Below are 12,199 nucleotides of genomic sequence, written 5' to 3' on the forward strand. Positions count from 1 at the left end.
CATTAATATGCATTCCCCCAGCCTGCCTATGGTCTCCCAGTAGCTAGAAATGATGATAGGTGTACACCAAGCCCTGGGTATCTTGCTCTGCCTTTGAGAAAATGAAATCTCAGATGGGCCGATCCGGAACCCTGCCCCTTATGAGGTCATAAGGAGCAAGGTTACCTCCTCTTTCTCTGTTGCCCAGAAAATTTGGCACACCCATGAGAGAGAGAGACATCATGGCTTTCAAACAAGCAAAGTGGCAGTTGGTCAAGGTACACCCCGGCCCCCCCCCTCTCCTCAAAAGCTAAAGACTCAAAAATGGCACATACTAAGGAAACCTCATTGTGGGACTGGCTCTAGTGGCTGTAATTCTGCACCAAGGCTAAATTCTGGGAATGAGACTTCAGATAAAGTATTAGGAGACCACTGAGGTCTATATAAAAGCATCCAAAGAGCACCATGTCATGGCACCTTTAAGGTTTGAAAAACTGAGCATAGGAACTAAGAGTTCCTGACCTGAACAGGTATTTATATTGCACTTACATTTATACCCCACTCACCAATAAAGATATAAATATATTTTTAGATGTTAAAAGTGATACTGGAGTCATAATTATTCACTATATGAAAGACGGGGTCCCACATACCGTATAATGAAGAATAGTGGCAATAGTGTTAACTCAAAATAGTGGTTTACAAATACTGGTTAAGCTGGCATAAAACCAATCTGAATTCCCCACCCTTATTTGTAATGAACTGTGGAGCTGATGAAGATCCCCAATATTCTCCTCACATGTTTATTTACAATCGGCCCTCTGGGCTAATTAGAATGTGACCCTGCACACACATGCAAACACACATGGAAGCTGGGTGTATTTGCATGCATACACATGTATACACACACCCCACAGCAATATCACGAGCACAATTCCATCCGACTACTATTGGAATTTTCCGAAAGAGCAAACCAATAGATAACCCATTACAAAACTATAAAAGATCGATAGCTAATTTCTTTGCATTGATTACCACTTGGACGTTTAACATGCGCCCTGTGGCCACAATGTGTGGTCTGCGAGCTTAGATCCCCATTGGCCCTCATGAGTATTAAAATTATCGATTCAGACAGAGGACTAAAAATGTCAAGCTGTTCATTAATCTTAATAAAGACTGGACTTGACCAAAGCACCCTTTTTCTCAATGCAGGGATACAACCTATCCAAATACACGGCATAGATTAATGAGCTTCTACTGAGGTATGTGATTTAAGTATTTGCCCTTAATAGAACAATTATAAAAGAACACGTCTTTTATAATAGTACTTACTTTAACCTAGTGTGCAACTCAGAACAACATTTTAAAATGTATATTGACTGTCCAATAGAAGTTATTTGTTGAGAAATTTCCAATAAACTTCACAAAACATGCGGCGCTGCATTAATGAGGTCTTTGTGTAATATGAAGCTGCATCTGCTGTTATGCTACAGATGGCCCTACACGGTGCATAATGGACAAATGTTATCAGACGCCTAACAGCCACTTTCATCTGTCTTATGTAGATGAGTTTCCAAGCATGCAGGGCTGTCCTCAGCTTAATGAGGGCCCTAAGCAGGATTTGACTTGCTCACTTTTCTTACTTTTAATTACTTTCATATTTCTGCCACACTTACTCATGTGTTTCTTGCTCACAACCGATTGGCAGTTGAGCTTTTGCCATGATTTGATATCCACTAATCAGGGATGGGTGGTTTTAAGCAGGTGGTTTTACAGTTTTTAGCCCGTAAGTTACGACTTCAAGTTATGCAAACCCTGCTAGCGTCAGCTAGCGTCACGGTAAAGATCCATTTTTGCAACACGACAGAAGCGTGGTGTTGCAACGTCACACATCCATGGTTGATGCTCTGATTGGACGAACGTGTCACTTGGGTCTGGCCGCTCAGGAATTTCAAACCACTGTCATGGCGGCTCGGACGGAATACAATGTCATATTAGTCATAATATTTATAATAGTTCACTGAAACGTGTTTCTGAAAACATTTTAATCGAGAAATAGGACATACAGTTGCTGAATCTGTCTTCATTTCGGATCGACAAAGGTTAGTTTGAAAGACTTTCATTCTACTTCTACTGGATAGTCCCGTTGAATTCAACTAACTCATTTGCATGAAGATGGGCATGGGCCAGCTTTTCTGATGTGGAGCATTTTTTCAAATGCAGTGCTGCCCAAGGTTATTATAGTTTTGCATTTTTCATTAGTTTTTTATTTTTATTTTGTTTTGAATTTTTGTTTTCAAATTCAGTTTAGTTTAAATTAGTTTTTAGTTTGGTTTTAATTTTTTGAAAATGCTTAGTTTCAGTTTAGTTTTTGTGTTAGTTTTAGTCTTTTTTTGTAATATGGGTTATTTGTCAGGGCCAACATTGAAAAAGGTCAGAAAAAGTATTGTTTTAATGAGTCAACAAAAACATCATACAATTTTAGAAATGTGTTTTCAACAATGTATTCAACAATAACACCAGTACATAACATGTAGGCCTACACATGATGATGAGCACAAATATGTAAACAGTCTACACAAGACACCACAGTAAGTGCAGAATGTACAGGCTAAGTGACGTGTTCCAGGATAAACAGACTAAAGAAGACGTTCATGTCACGAACGAGTGTTATGAACTTTTGTTCGAGTAAAGTGTTGAACTTTTTGAAGTCAATCAACTCACACAGATGTGTAGATATCCCAGTATCAATACACATATTAACCCACGCTTCCTCACGCTTATGGTGTTCCTGCGTATGTACTAACCAGCAGCTATCGGGTCGCCGGTAAAGGCACGTCTGTAGTGTTCTCTGTCCTACGTGTGTCTCCGTCATGCTGCCTGGCCCTGTACCCAGACACCCGTGCCCTATACCGGGGTTAGCTTCTATTTCGGGGGAAAGGGGCTTAGCTAGGTTAGCCTCCTTGTGCGCGCTTCTCAAATGTACATTCAAATTCATGGGATATTTTCCCTTTCAAAAATTGTCCACATGTTTTAGCACCTTCCACTGCAAGGCACTTGCTTTTATCTGACAGTCACAATCCAATGGGTCTCAGCCACTTTCTTCCTACTTTCAGTACCGCCATAATGCCAGGCGAGGGGCACGGAGTGTACTATGTTGTGTTTAATTTTACATGGAATGTAGGAATTTCTGGGTTCCCTGCCGCAAACTATAAGTCTATGGCATAGACTGTATAAAAAAGTAAAACAGGTCTATGGTCGGAAATGTCAACTTGGAAAGACATAACGTTATTTACTCTGTGAATGACATTGACAAAGAGAAAACTAAGGACGTTTACTCAATAATTTGATTGTGGTTAGTTTTACAAACAGACAATAAAGTTTTCATTAGTTAATGTTTTTTCTGATGGCTCGTTTTTATTTGTATTTCAGTTAATGACAATGTTTTTTTCCCAACTAGACTTTGTTATTTCATATATATTAACTCATATTGAATATATTGAATATGATATTATGATATTCATTCATAATATCACCCATAGGAATAAAGTGGAGTGCGGCGCAACAGAAGCGTTGCATTATCACATGGATCTGCACCAATAGCTAGCGTCAACTAGCAGCTACCTAACGTTGACGTTAACTAGCTCTATAGCTGATACTAGCGATTTCCAGTCTGCAACATATTTGGGGCTTCATTTAATAAATATAACCTGTAGTAGTACACAATTGTATGTGAATTGTTTTGATTACAATGTGCGGAATAACTTTACGTTGCTTATTTGTCTATTTCTCTACGTTAATCACTGGCGCCTGTACAGCATCAACAGGGGTTGCCATTGTTCGTACGGGTTTGACAGGTAAAAGGTTGTGAAAACACGGGTTCCAGACAGTGGTGTAGTCTGTGATACACAGGTAGCTCCAGGATTTCCATTTTTCCACTTAAAAATGCCCAATGACCCACAACAACATACTTTCCAATATAATTGATAAACGTATTCTGAATTTTCATTTGTGTTTTTCTTTTTCTCGCATGCCAAATAAAAGATATTTCCACTGTTAATTGGTACATAAAAGTGAATCTGAATACAGGAAAATAAGTCATTGATGCTCAAAACCTTCCCGGAGGAGGACACCCAGACTGCCCACTATGATATGCCCCCCTACCCAAAGGCAGAGTCTGGCAAAGATACAGTACAGCAGTGGTTCTCAAAGTTTTCAATAATGTACGCACTTTGAATTGTTTTTGAAGCTAAGTACTATGGGCTGAAATATGTGCCAACAGAAAGTGAATTTGAATCATTTATTGTTATTGTTGGGGTCCAGCTGGCCGTGAGTATGTTTTGTTTATTATTTTTTCTGAGTTTTCTGTCAATCTGCCCTTTTTACCTGCTGTTTTTCTTTTTTGTTTCTCACTCTCCCTCCTGCGGAAGCCAGCTGACAATGCACACCTGAGTTCCATCAGTAATCACCTGCTACCGCCACTCACACCTGTCTGCCACCTCCAAATCAACAACAGTATATCTACCTCCGCCCTCCGTCCTTGGCGTCTGCCTCCCCACTTCCCCTTTCCTTATTTTAATAAATCCTTTTTGTTTTGTGAGTTGTGCATTTGGGTCCTTCTGTTCTCCGCATAACAGAATGATCAAGCCACCATGGGCTCAGCCGGCTCCCCCCCGCCCCTGCACATCCAGACTTAGCTTTTGCCGTGGCCTCCCAGGAAGCGTTGCTCAGCCAACATGCTTCTGCCATTACTGCCATGGCCGAGGCGCTTCGCTCCCTGTCCGAGGAGGTCTGGCAGCTGGGCCATCCGTACACTCCCCCCTCCGTAATTCCCCTCCTCTGCTAATTTGGCTCCATCTACTTCCATTTAATCACCTATGTCTCCACCTGACAAATTCTCCGGTGTGCTGAGAACATGAGAGGGCTCCCTCGTGCAGTGTGCCCTGGTGTTTAGCAGGCAACCAGTAACCTTCCGCTCAGATAAAGCCAGGGTGTGTTTTGTCACCGGTCTGCTCCGTGACCGGGCCCTCTCCTGGTTCACCTGGTATGAGGGGAGGCCCAATCTCTCCTATCCTCATACTCCTCCTTCGTAAAAGAGATGAGGAGGGTGTTTGATCGCCCTGTGCGGGGGGCAGAGAAAGATTCTCGTCTCATGTCTCTCCGGCAGGGGGATTGCAGTGTCGCGGAGTATTCTGTTGATTCCCGCATTACGGCCACCAGGTTGGGTTGGAACAGTCAAGTTCTCTATAGCGTGTTTCTGCTTGGGCTTAGTGATCGGATGAAGGATCTTTTGGCCACCAGGGACAAGCCGGAGAGTCTGGACAGCATTATTGATTGCGCTATCGACCTTGACAATCGCATCCGGGAGAGGGAGAGACAGCGCACTCCTCGCGGCTCGTCCTCTGCCCAGTCCTGTCCGCCGCCATCTTGGTTCTCAGCTTCCTTGCCTTCCCAGCCACGTCCCATCGGCCCTCCTACACCCCCCTCTCCGTCACCTCCGGAACCCTTGCAGTTGGGCCGTGCACGGTTGTCCCCAGAGGAACGTGAGCATCGTTGCCAGGCCGGGGTTTGTTTATATTGCGGGAAACCCGGTCATTTCCTCTCATTTCTTTCAAGATTCGGCTCGTCAACAGAAGCATTTGAGCATTGGCGAGCCAAACCTCTCCCAACCACCGCCTCCTGTTGGAAGTTTCGCTGTCCTGGCAGGAAGTGGTGCTTCCTCTGGGGGCGTTAGTAGATTCTGGTGCTGATGAGAATTTTTGGACAAAGTCGCCCGCCGGCTTTTCATCCCTCACATTCCCCTCAACAGTCTTCACACCACTAGTCTCAACGGTCGGTCTCTCACCATAGTCACTCACGGCACTCCCCCGCTCCAGCTCCTAACATCCGGTAACTACCACGAATCCTTATCCTTCCACCTCATCTCCTCCTCGGTCTCATTTGTCATTCTTGGTCTCCCCCTGCTCATCATCCATAACCCTAATGTTGACTGGGCTTGGAGGAAGATTAGAAATTGGAGTACAGCCTGCCATCCTCCTTTTTGTTGTCTGCTCGGGCCCCAAGTAAGTCCTCGTTATCTCTCGGTTCATCCGCAATTACAGCTTGGTGGCCGCCCCTCTCACCCGTCTCACCTCCCCAATGGTTCCCTTCGTCTGGTCTCCGGAAGCTGCTGCAGCCTTCTACCGCCTCAAGTCCCGGTTTACCTCTGCCCCCATTCTCCCCAAACCTGACCCATCTCTTCAGTTTGGGGTGAAGGTGGACGCCTCAGATCAGGGCGTTGGGGGCACCTTGTCTCAACGTTCCTCATTTGACCAGAAACTCCACCCTCTTCTCCCGACATCTTACCCCCACTGAACGGAATTACAGCGTGGGGGACCGGGAGCTGCTTGCCATGAAGTTAACCCTGGAAGAGTGGAGGCATTGTTTGAAGGGCTCCTAACAGCCCTTCTCAGTCTGGATCAACCACAAGAACCTCTCCTACATCCACACTGCTCAAAGACTCAACTCCCGCCAGGCTAGGTGGGCCCTGTTCTTCAACCAGTTAAATTTCACCCTGTCATATCACAATATCAAGCCAGACGCCCTGTCCCGTCTTCATTCCCGTTCCGGCCTTGTCGCCTCTCTGGTCTGGGAAGTGGAGTCTGCCGTCCGACGTGTCCAGTCTACGGATCCCGACTCTGGTACCAGTCCTGCTAATCGCCTCTACGTCCCTCCGTGTGCCCGCTCCCAGGTCCTCCAGTGGGCGCACGCCTCAAAGTTCAGCTGTCACCCAGGTGCAGCCAGAACCCTGTTCCTACTCCGCCCCATGATTCTGGTGGGCCACCGCTGAGGAAGGACTGCCGGGACTTTGTGGCAGCTTGTGAGGTGTGCGCCCGCGCTAAGCCTTCCCATTGGAAGAACCAACTGGCTTTGCCTCTCGGTCCTCCTTTTACGGCGTCCCATCCATCTGTCTCCGTCCCCACTTCCAGTTCCCGTGTCTCCTCCTCGGCTACATGCTCCGGCTTTCCCACGCTTCTCCTCCTGTGTCTCCTCCTCGGCTCCCCGCTTCCCCAGGCATCTTCGCTCCCTGAGACTTCCCCAACTTCCTGTTTACAATGTCTTGGTTCTTGGCTTCTGCTTCCCCAACCCCACTTCCCCTTTCCTTATTTTATTTAATGCCTTTAGTTTTGTGAGTCGTGCGTTTGGGTCCTTCTGTTCTCTGCGTAAATATTTATATTTGAATTGCAAAATTTTAACAATTGCATTGAAAAACTGAATCTGAATCACATAATTTGACATTTTATTGTTTAATTTGAATCATTGCATTGAAAAACTTAATCTAAATAGTATAGTTTGAAATTGAATTTATTTGTTTTGAACTGAAATCCAATAAAATATGATCATCAATGAAAATGTAACTCTCTATATATCTTCACATTCAGTTCTCACGATTCAAATTCAATTCACAAAATTAAATTTCAAGTTACTGTGACAGACAAAAACGTCTGCTACTGGATCCATAACATGAGGTACAAGGTAATGGAGCTTTTTAATACACTGTTGTGTTTGTTTAGAAATAAACAATGGACAAATGGAGTCTTTAAACGCTTCAGATGTAAAGTTATTCACTGTCCAAGTGACGTCAAAATGAATAGCAGTCAATGGGATTCTAACGGCGGGTGATGGCTTCGTAGAATTAAAACGCCGCTATAGAAGCTACGCTTAGAGAGGTGAGGCTAACCCCCTTGGTCCTTCCACGTCAGGCTAGGAAGGCTCCTCTGTTCCACTTGGAAAACACGTAAATGGAACAGGCTAGCAAGTGCACGTCATTTGTGCATGCTGCATTTCAAAACACTGGATGAAATGGTTGTGGAACTGTGAACTGTGCTGTTAATTTTTTTGTTGAGATGGAGAATGTGAATCATCGTCAGTCTGCTTGCAGGAGGAGAATCTACTGTCAGCATATTGCCAACAACGGGCGATGGTGGTTAACATTACCAACACTAATAGGCTATGATGTCAGCAAGTCGTTATCTCTTATTTATCCCTGCCTGCCCTGTGCATTTTTGTGAATTTGTTGGCTCAAGAATTATGTGTTATGAACTTTTTTTGTTTTTTAACTAAATTGAGCCTGAGGTTTTTAAAAAATGTTGTAGGTACAAAATGACTGGTGACAAAATCTAATAGGTACGCTTACCCACCATCCCCACCGAATTTGACACCTATGGTTTTAGATTCAACTTACATTATGGAAAAGTAGAGCGCTGCGACCGTTTCTCCTCTTCTTAGTCAGATGCTCTTCTTTCAAACCGCCTTGTTCAACGCAGTATTAACAGTATTGAACTGTATATGCATAATTTACAGTCAGAATGCAACTTGCCAGTAATTTATCACTACTATGTTACCGTGAAAAAATGCAGTCAGCTACTGTAGTTATTTTAAAACCACAATGCATTGCAAATACAGCTAATGCTGCGTTCTATTATCCTCAACGATCCGACTCGGACCTTGGATATCGGAATTCTTGCTCGGTGTCCAAAAGGGTTGTCCGAGTTCCGAGCTCGGAAATCCGAGGAAAGGGGGCGTGTTGTTAGGCAACATCTGACTTTCTAGCCGGAACTCCGAATCGGATAAATAATAGAACGCAGCATTTACTTTGTAAAATGTCAGAATAAAAAGTAACTACAATTTTACTGTAGAAACTTTGTAAAAAACTACTTTGTTACAGTTTGTATTCTGATTGTTTTCACTTTTACAAGCCTCATTCTTAGAATGGGTATTTTAAATGTATTCAGAAAAGAATTGCTGGAGTTGATGACATAAAATGTCCTTTCAATCAGGCTTCACCATTATTCAGGAAAAAAACATCTAAGAAATATTCAACTGACAAAGAGCACTTTTGGACTTGGCGTTCTGTCTCAAGTTGTTCTTTTAAAAAAAATAACAAATTCACACTACGAACTCATTTACAATCCTTTACAGGATACAATACCTTCCCATATTTTTAGCACCATAACATAATTTCTGGTCAAAAATGATATCTGTCTCTTCACTGAGGAGTTCAAATCTTGCTTGCCACAATTACAAATATAGCACCATAAAATAAAAAGCCTAAATGCTTATTGTGAAGACGAGTTTTGAATGCCAAACATACATAACATCAAAGAAAAAAAAAGGAAGAAACACACTTAGCAGCGCAATGCTACCAGGAACTAACCTGTGCCGATGGTAGGACTAAATCTTTTCATTTGTCTGTCTTCTTATAGCACGCTTCCCTTTCTCCGTTTAGAACTTCTGTTGTTGGTCCATTAGTTTTCAACATTGTTTGCATTTGGTTGTCTTGTGGCCCTGACTTAATTTCCGCCCAACCTCCCCTCTTTGCACTCACCACATTGGCCGGGTAACTGTCTCCATAGCAACTTCTGTTGACAGCCCACAGATGTTGATTATAATCTAAATTGAGACAAACTTTGAAAGAGGTATTTAAGAAAGGCACTAACACACATACAGGCACACACGCACAACATTATAATGATAATGTCGGTTTACTAAACTGCACTTTAAACGTTACTCACAGACAGTGAACAGAAGAGTGAGCTTGTGGACTCCTATAATGATTGTCTGCCTATTTACTTCCCAATGTGCTTGTAAGTGATGAAGAGTTCCAGGGCTTAAAGTGAAAGAAAATCCTGGGCAGGAAACTTTTTTTTGGATGGAGGGGGGTTACTCTGGCCAGGTTATCATCAAAAAGCGATTTTGTCCATGTTGACATTAGTTGCTTCATGTAGGCTACATTTATGAAAAACGTTGCATTGTTTAGCTTTTCATAAAGCTACTGTAAACTCTGGGACAAGGTCGTTGTGTTTAAATAACGGCCATGCTATTTCCAAACAGTCAAAGCAGTTTGGGATGCATATAGCTTTTACACAGTGGCCATTGTTCCGCTACAAAAGTGCACACATGCGTTGTTTGTGTCCCAAACACGGTCGGACAGTTGAGTCGCAGCGGTAGCCGTCCCTGCCATGGTCGCTGCAGGTAACCAACTCGTATGACTGGGTGCACGGACCGAAGCTAGTGTTGTGGAAGTTTCTGTTCAGCGAGGGAGGAATTTGTGAATGAAGAAGAGACCTTGTTGAAACAAAAATAAAGACAGGCTGAAACTGGATTAAAAGTTTGGATATTCGGTGAAAGAGTTTAATTATTTTCTCGAGAGAACAATCAAACAAAATGACGAGAATGGCAGTTCACAATGCAACAAAGTAACAAGGTGACATTACACATTCTGGTGCCGTGTAACACTGGACAGCTCCTTATATCCTCCTCTGCCCCAACAGAAAAACCCTATCATGTTTTGGGAAAACACTTTGAACCTAAACAAAACACTTCATCTCATTCTTCAGACTTGACGGAGCCAGCTGCTGTCTCTGTCCTAATGATTATTGCGTCAGCAGATGGCCGGCGCTGTCATTCTACCTTAGAAGTTAAGAGATTTATCTTTTCCATAGATTAGTTCCATTTCTGACCTAAAGTTTGGGCAGCCTGAACTTTTACCATTTGTTTATTCCGGTGATAAACAGAGTCACACTGGTTGCTGTCCCTGGGGACTGAGGGCCCTAAAACAGGAGGAGGTGTCGTAGGAAGCAGTCACATTGTTGTTGAGGCAAGGGTGAACTAGGGAGACACATGAAGGAGACATTGTGGTGATTTAACCTAAAACACAGATGACTTTTACGAATGCGTAGGAAGTGAATAAACACACAGATAAGCAGTCCTTGCCTATGTAGAGAATCATTGTCTATGTAATTTTCCCATCACACTAGCTAGCAGGCACTTTCTTACCGCTGCTGCTGTATAGTGAGTATCTTCCTTCCACCAATTTAAGGCACCAAGTGCTACACGCCCAACCGCTTCCCGTCTCCACCCTTTTTCTCTTGTCCTCTTATTCATGCCCAGCGCCATTTGTTTTCAACTCCTTTCTCAACTAAAGCTGTATCTACACGCTCTAAGTTTGATAAACTTTGCTTCATAGACGGTCTCCGGGAGACCACACCGCACTCTCGCGTTTCGGCGAAGACCCGCCCTGCTTTTTATCTGATTGGCTGGAACTTTTTTCATTGGTAGGTGGTTCGATGATTGGTTAAACCCACCGCATACAAAATATTAAACAGTATGCGTGTTCCCAAATATATATATATATATATTTATTTATTTTCCTCATGGCCGCATGCCGGAGATCCGGCACAATGTCCTGGAGTTCCCTTGAGCAGTCAAAAGCTGTCCAAATCCAGATTAGATACTAAATATATACAGTATAGGTGCAAATCATCATGTAGTTATAGCAGTTATTTTTTAACGCTCCAATGATTTACGGAAGTAGGCCTATAGCCTACCTGGAAAAAATGATGCCTCACATAGTCAAAGACCAACATTTTGTTAAACACAAATTTAATGGATAATGGATCTAGTATTGATGCCAAGTAATGTAATTCTCACGCAATCAACTGTCTTTCAGTCACTACCATCTATCCTAACTGCCATATCAACACTGACCTTTTTTAAGGGTTTTAAACCAATGTGTGCGAAATTCAACATTGGCTATTAGAACCACAAACTAAGGAGGGTAACGATACAAGTTTTAGCCAGGTAACACTCACAAAGACTACAATTATTAACGGTACAGTACTCTTAAGGTTAATATATCCATGGTTACAGTTGTTTTCCAGAAAGTTTAGGCCAACATTGATGTTGTTAAGTTGCCAAACGAGTTGCCGACCAAACAATCTTAAAAAAGATAGTGTGGCTATTTGTGACTTTAAACAAGTAACCTTACTTCAAATGTGTTATTCTTGAAAATGAAATAGGTTAGACTTACGAAGCTAGCTAGCTAAGTCTGCAGGTAAATTGATGGGGACAGCTGACTTGTGTTGGTCTGGCACACCACGGGCGATGCCTCGAGGCTCAGCGTCGACCCTCTCTCTGACATGCGCATCTCCCATCCAAATCTAAAAGACGCCGAGATCAGAGCCCGTCTACGGAAAGCCTGTTTACTCCCTATTAATCCTCATTGTACCGAATTTGGTTGCAGTTTCACTGGGGGTGGTCGCGGGCAAGTGCAAAATGAATGGGAGCCTATGGCGCTAGATGGCTAAATTTGTCTCTTTTGCCTGATTGCCATGGATTATAGGTTGAAAGTTGAATAAAGATGTCCTTATGTTCTTTCAATTTCTTACAGGTTGAGTCG

The 12,199-nt window shown here is 43.1% G+C and overlaps 1 protein-coding gene across 1 annotated transcript in view; it reads right to left on the bottom strand.

The window, feature by feature from the left end:
* Window positions 1-12,199, bottom strand: part of LOC116689924 (probable E3 ubiquitin-protein ligase HERC1) — a 345,193-nt gene that overhangs the window by 314,973 nt on the left and 18,021 nt on the right. The gene's annotated exons all lie outside the window — the stretch shown is intronic.

Source organism: Etheostoma spectabile, chromosome 5 (assembly GCF_008692095.1).
Source record: "Etheostoma spectabile isolate EspeVRDwgs_2016 chromosome 5, UIUC_Espe_1.0, whole genome shotgun sequence".
NCBI lineage: Eukaryota > Metazoa > Chordata > Actinopteri > Perciformes > Percidae > Etheostoma > Etheostoma spectabile.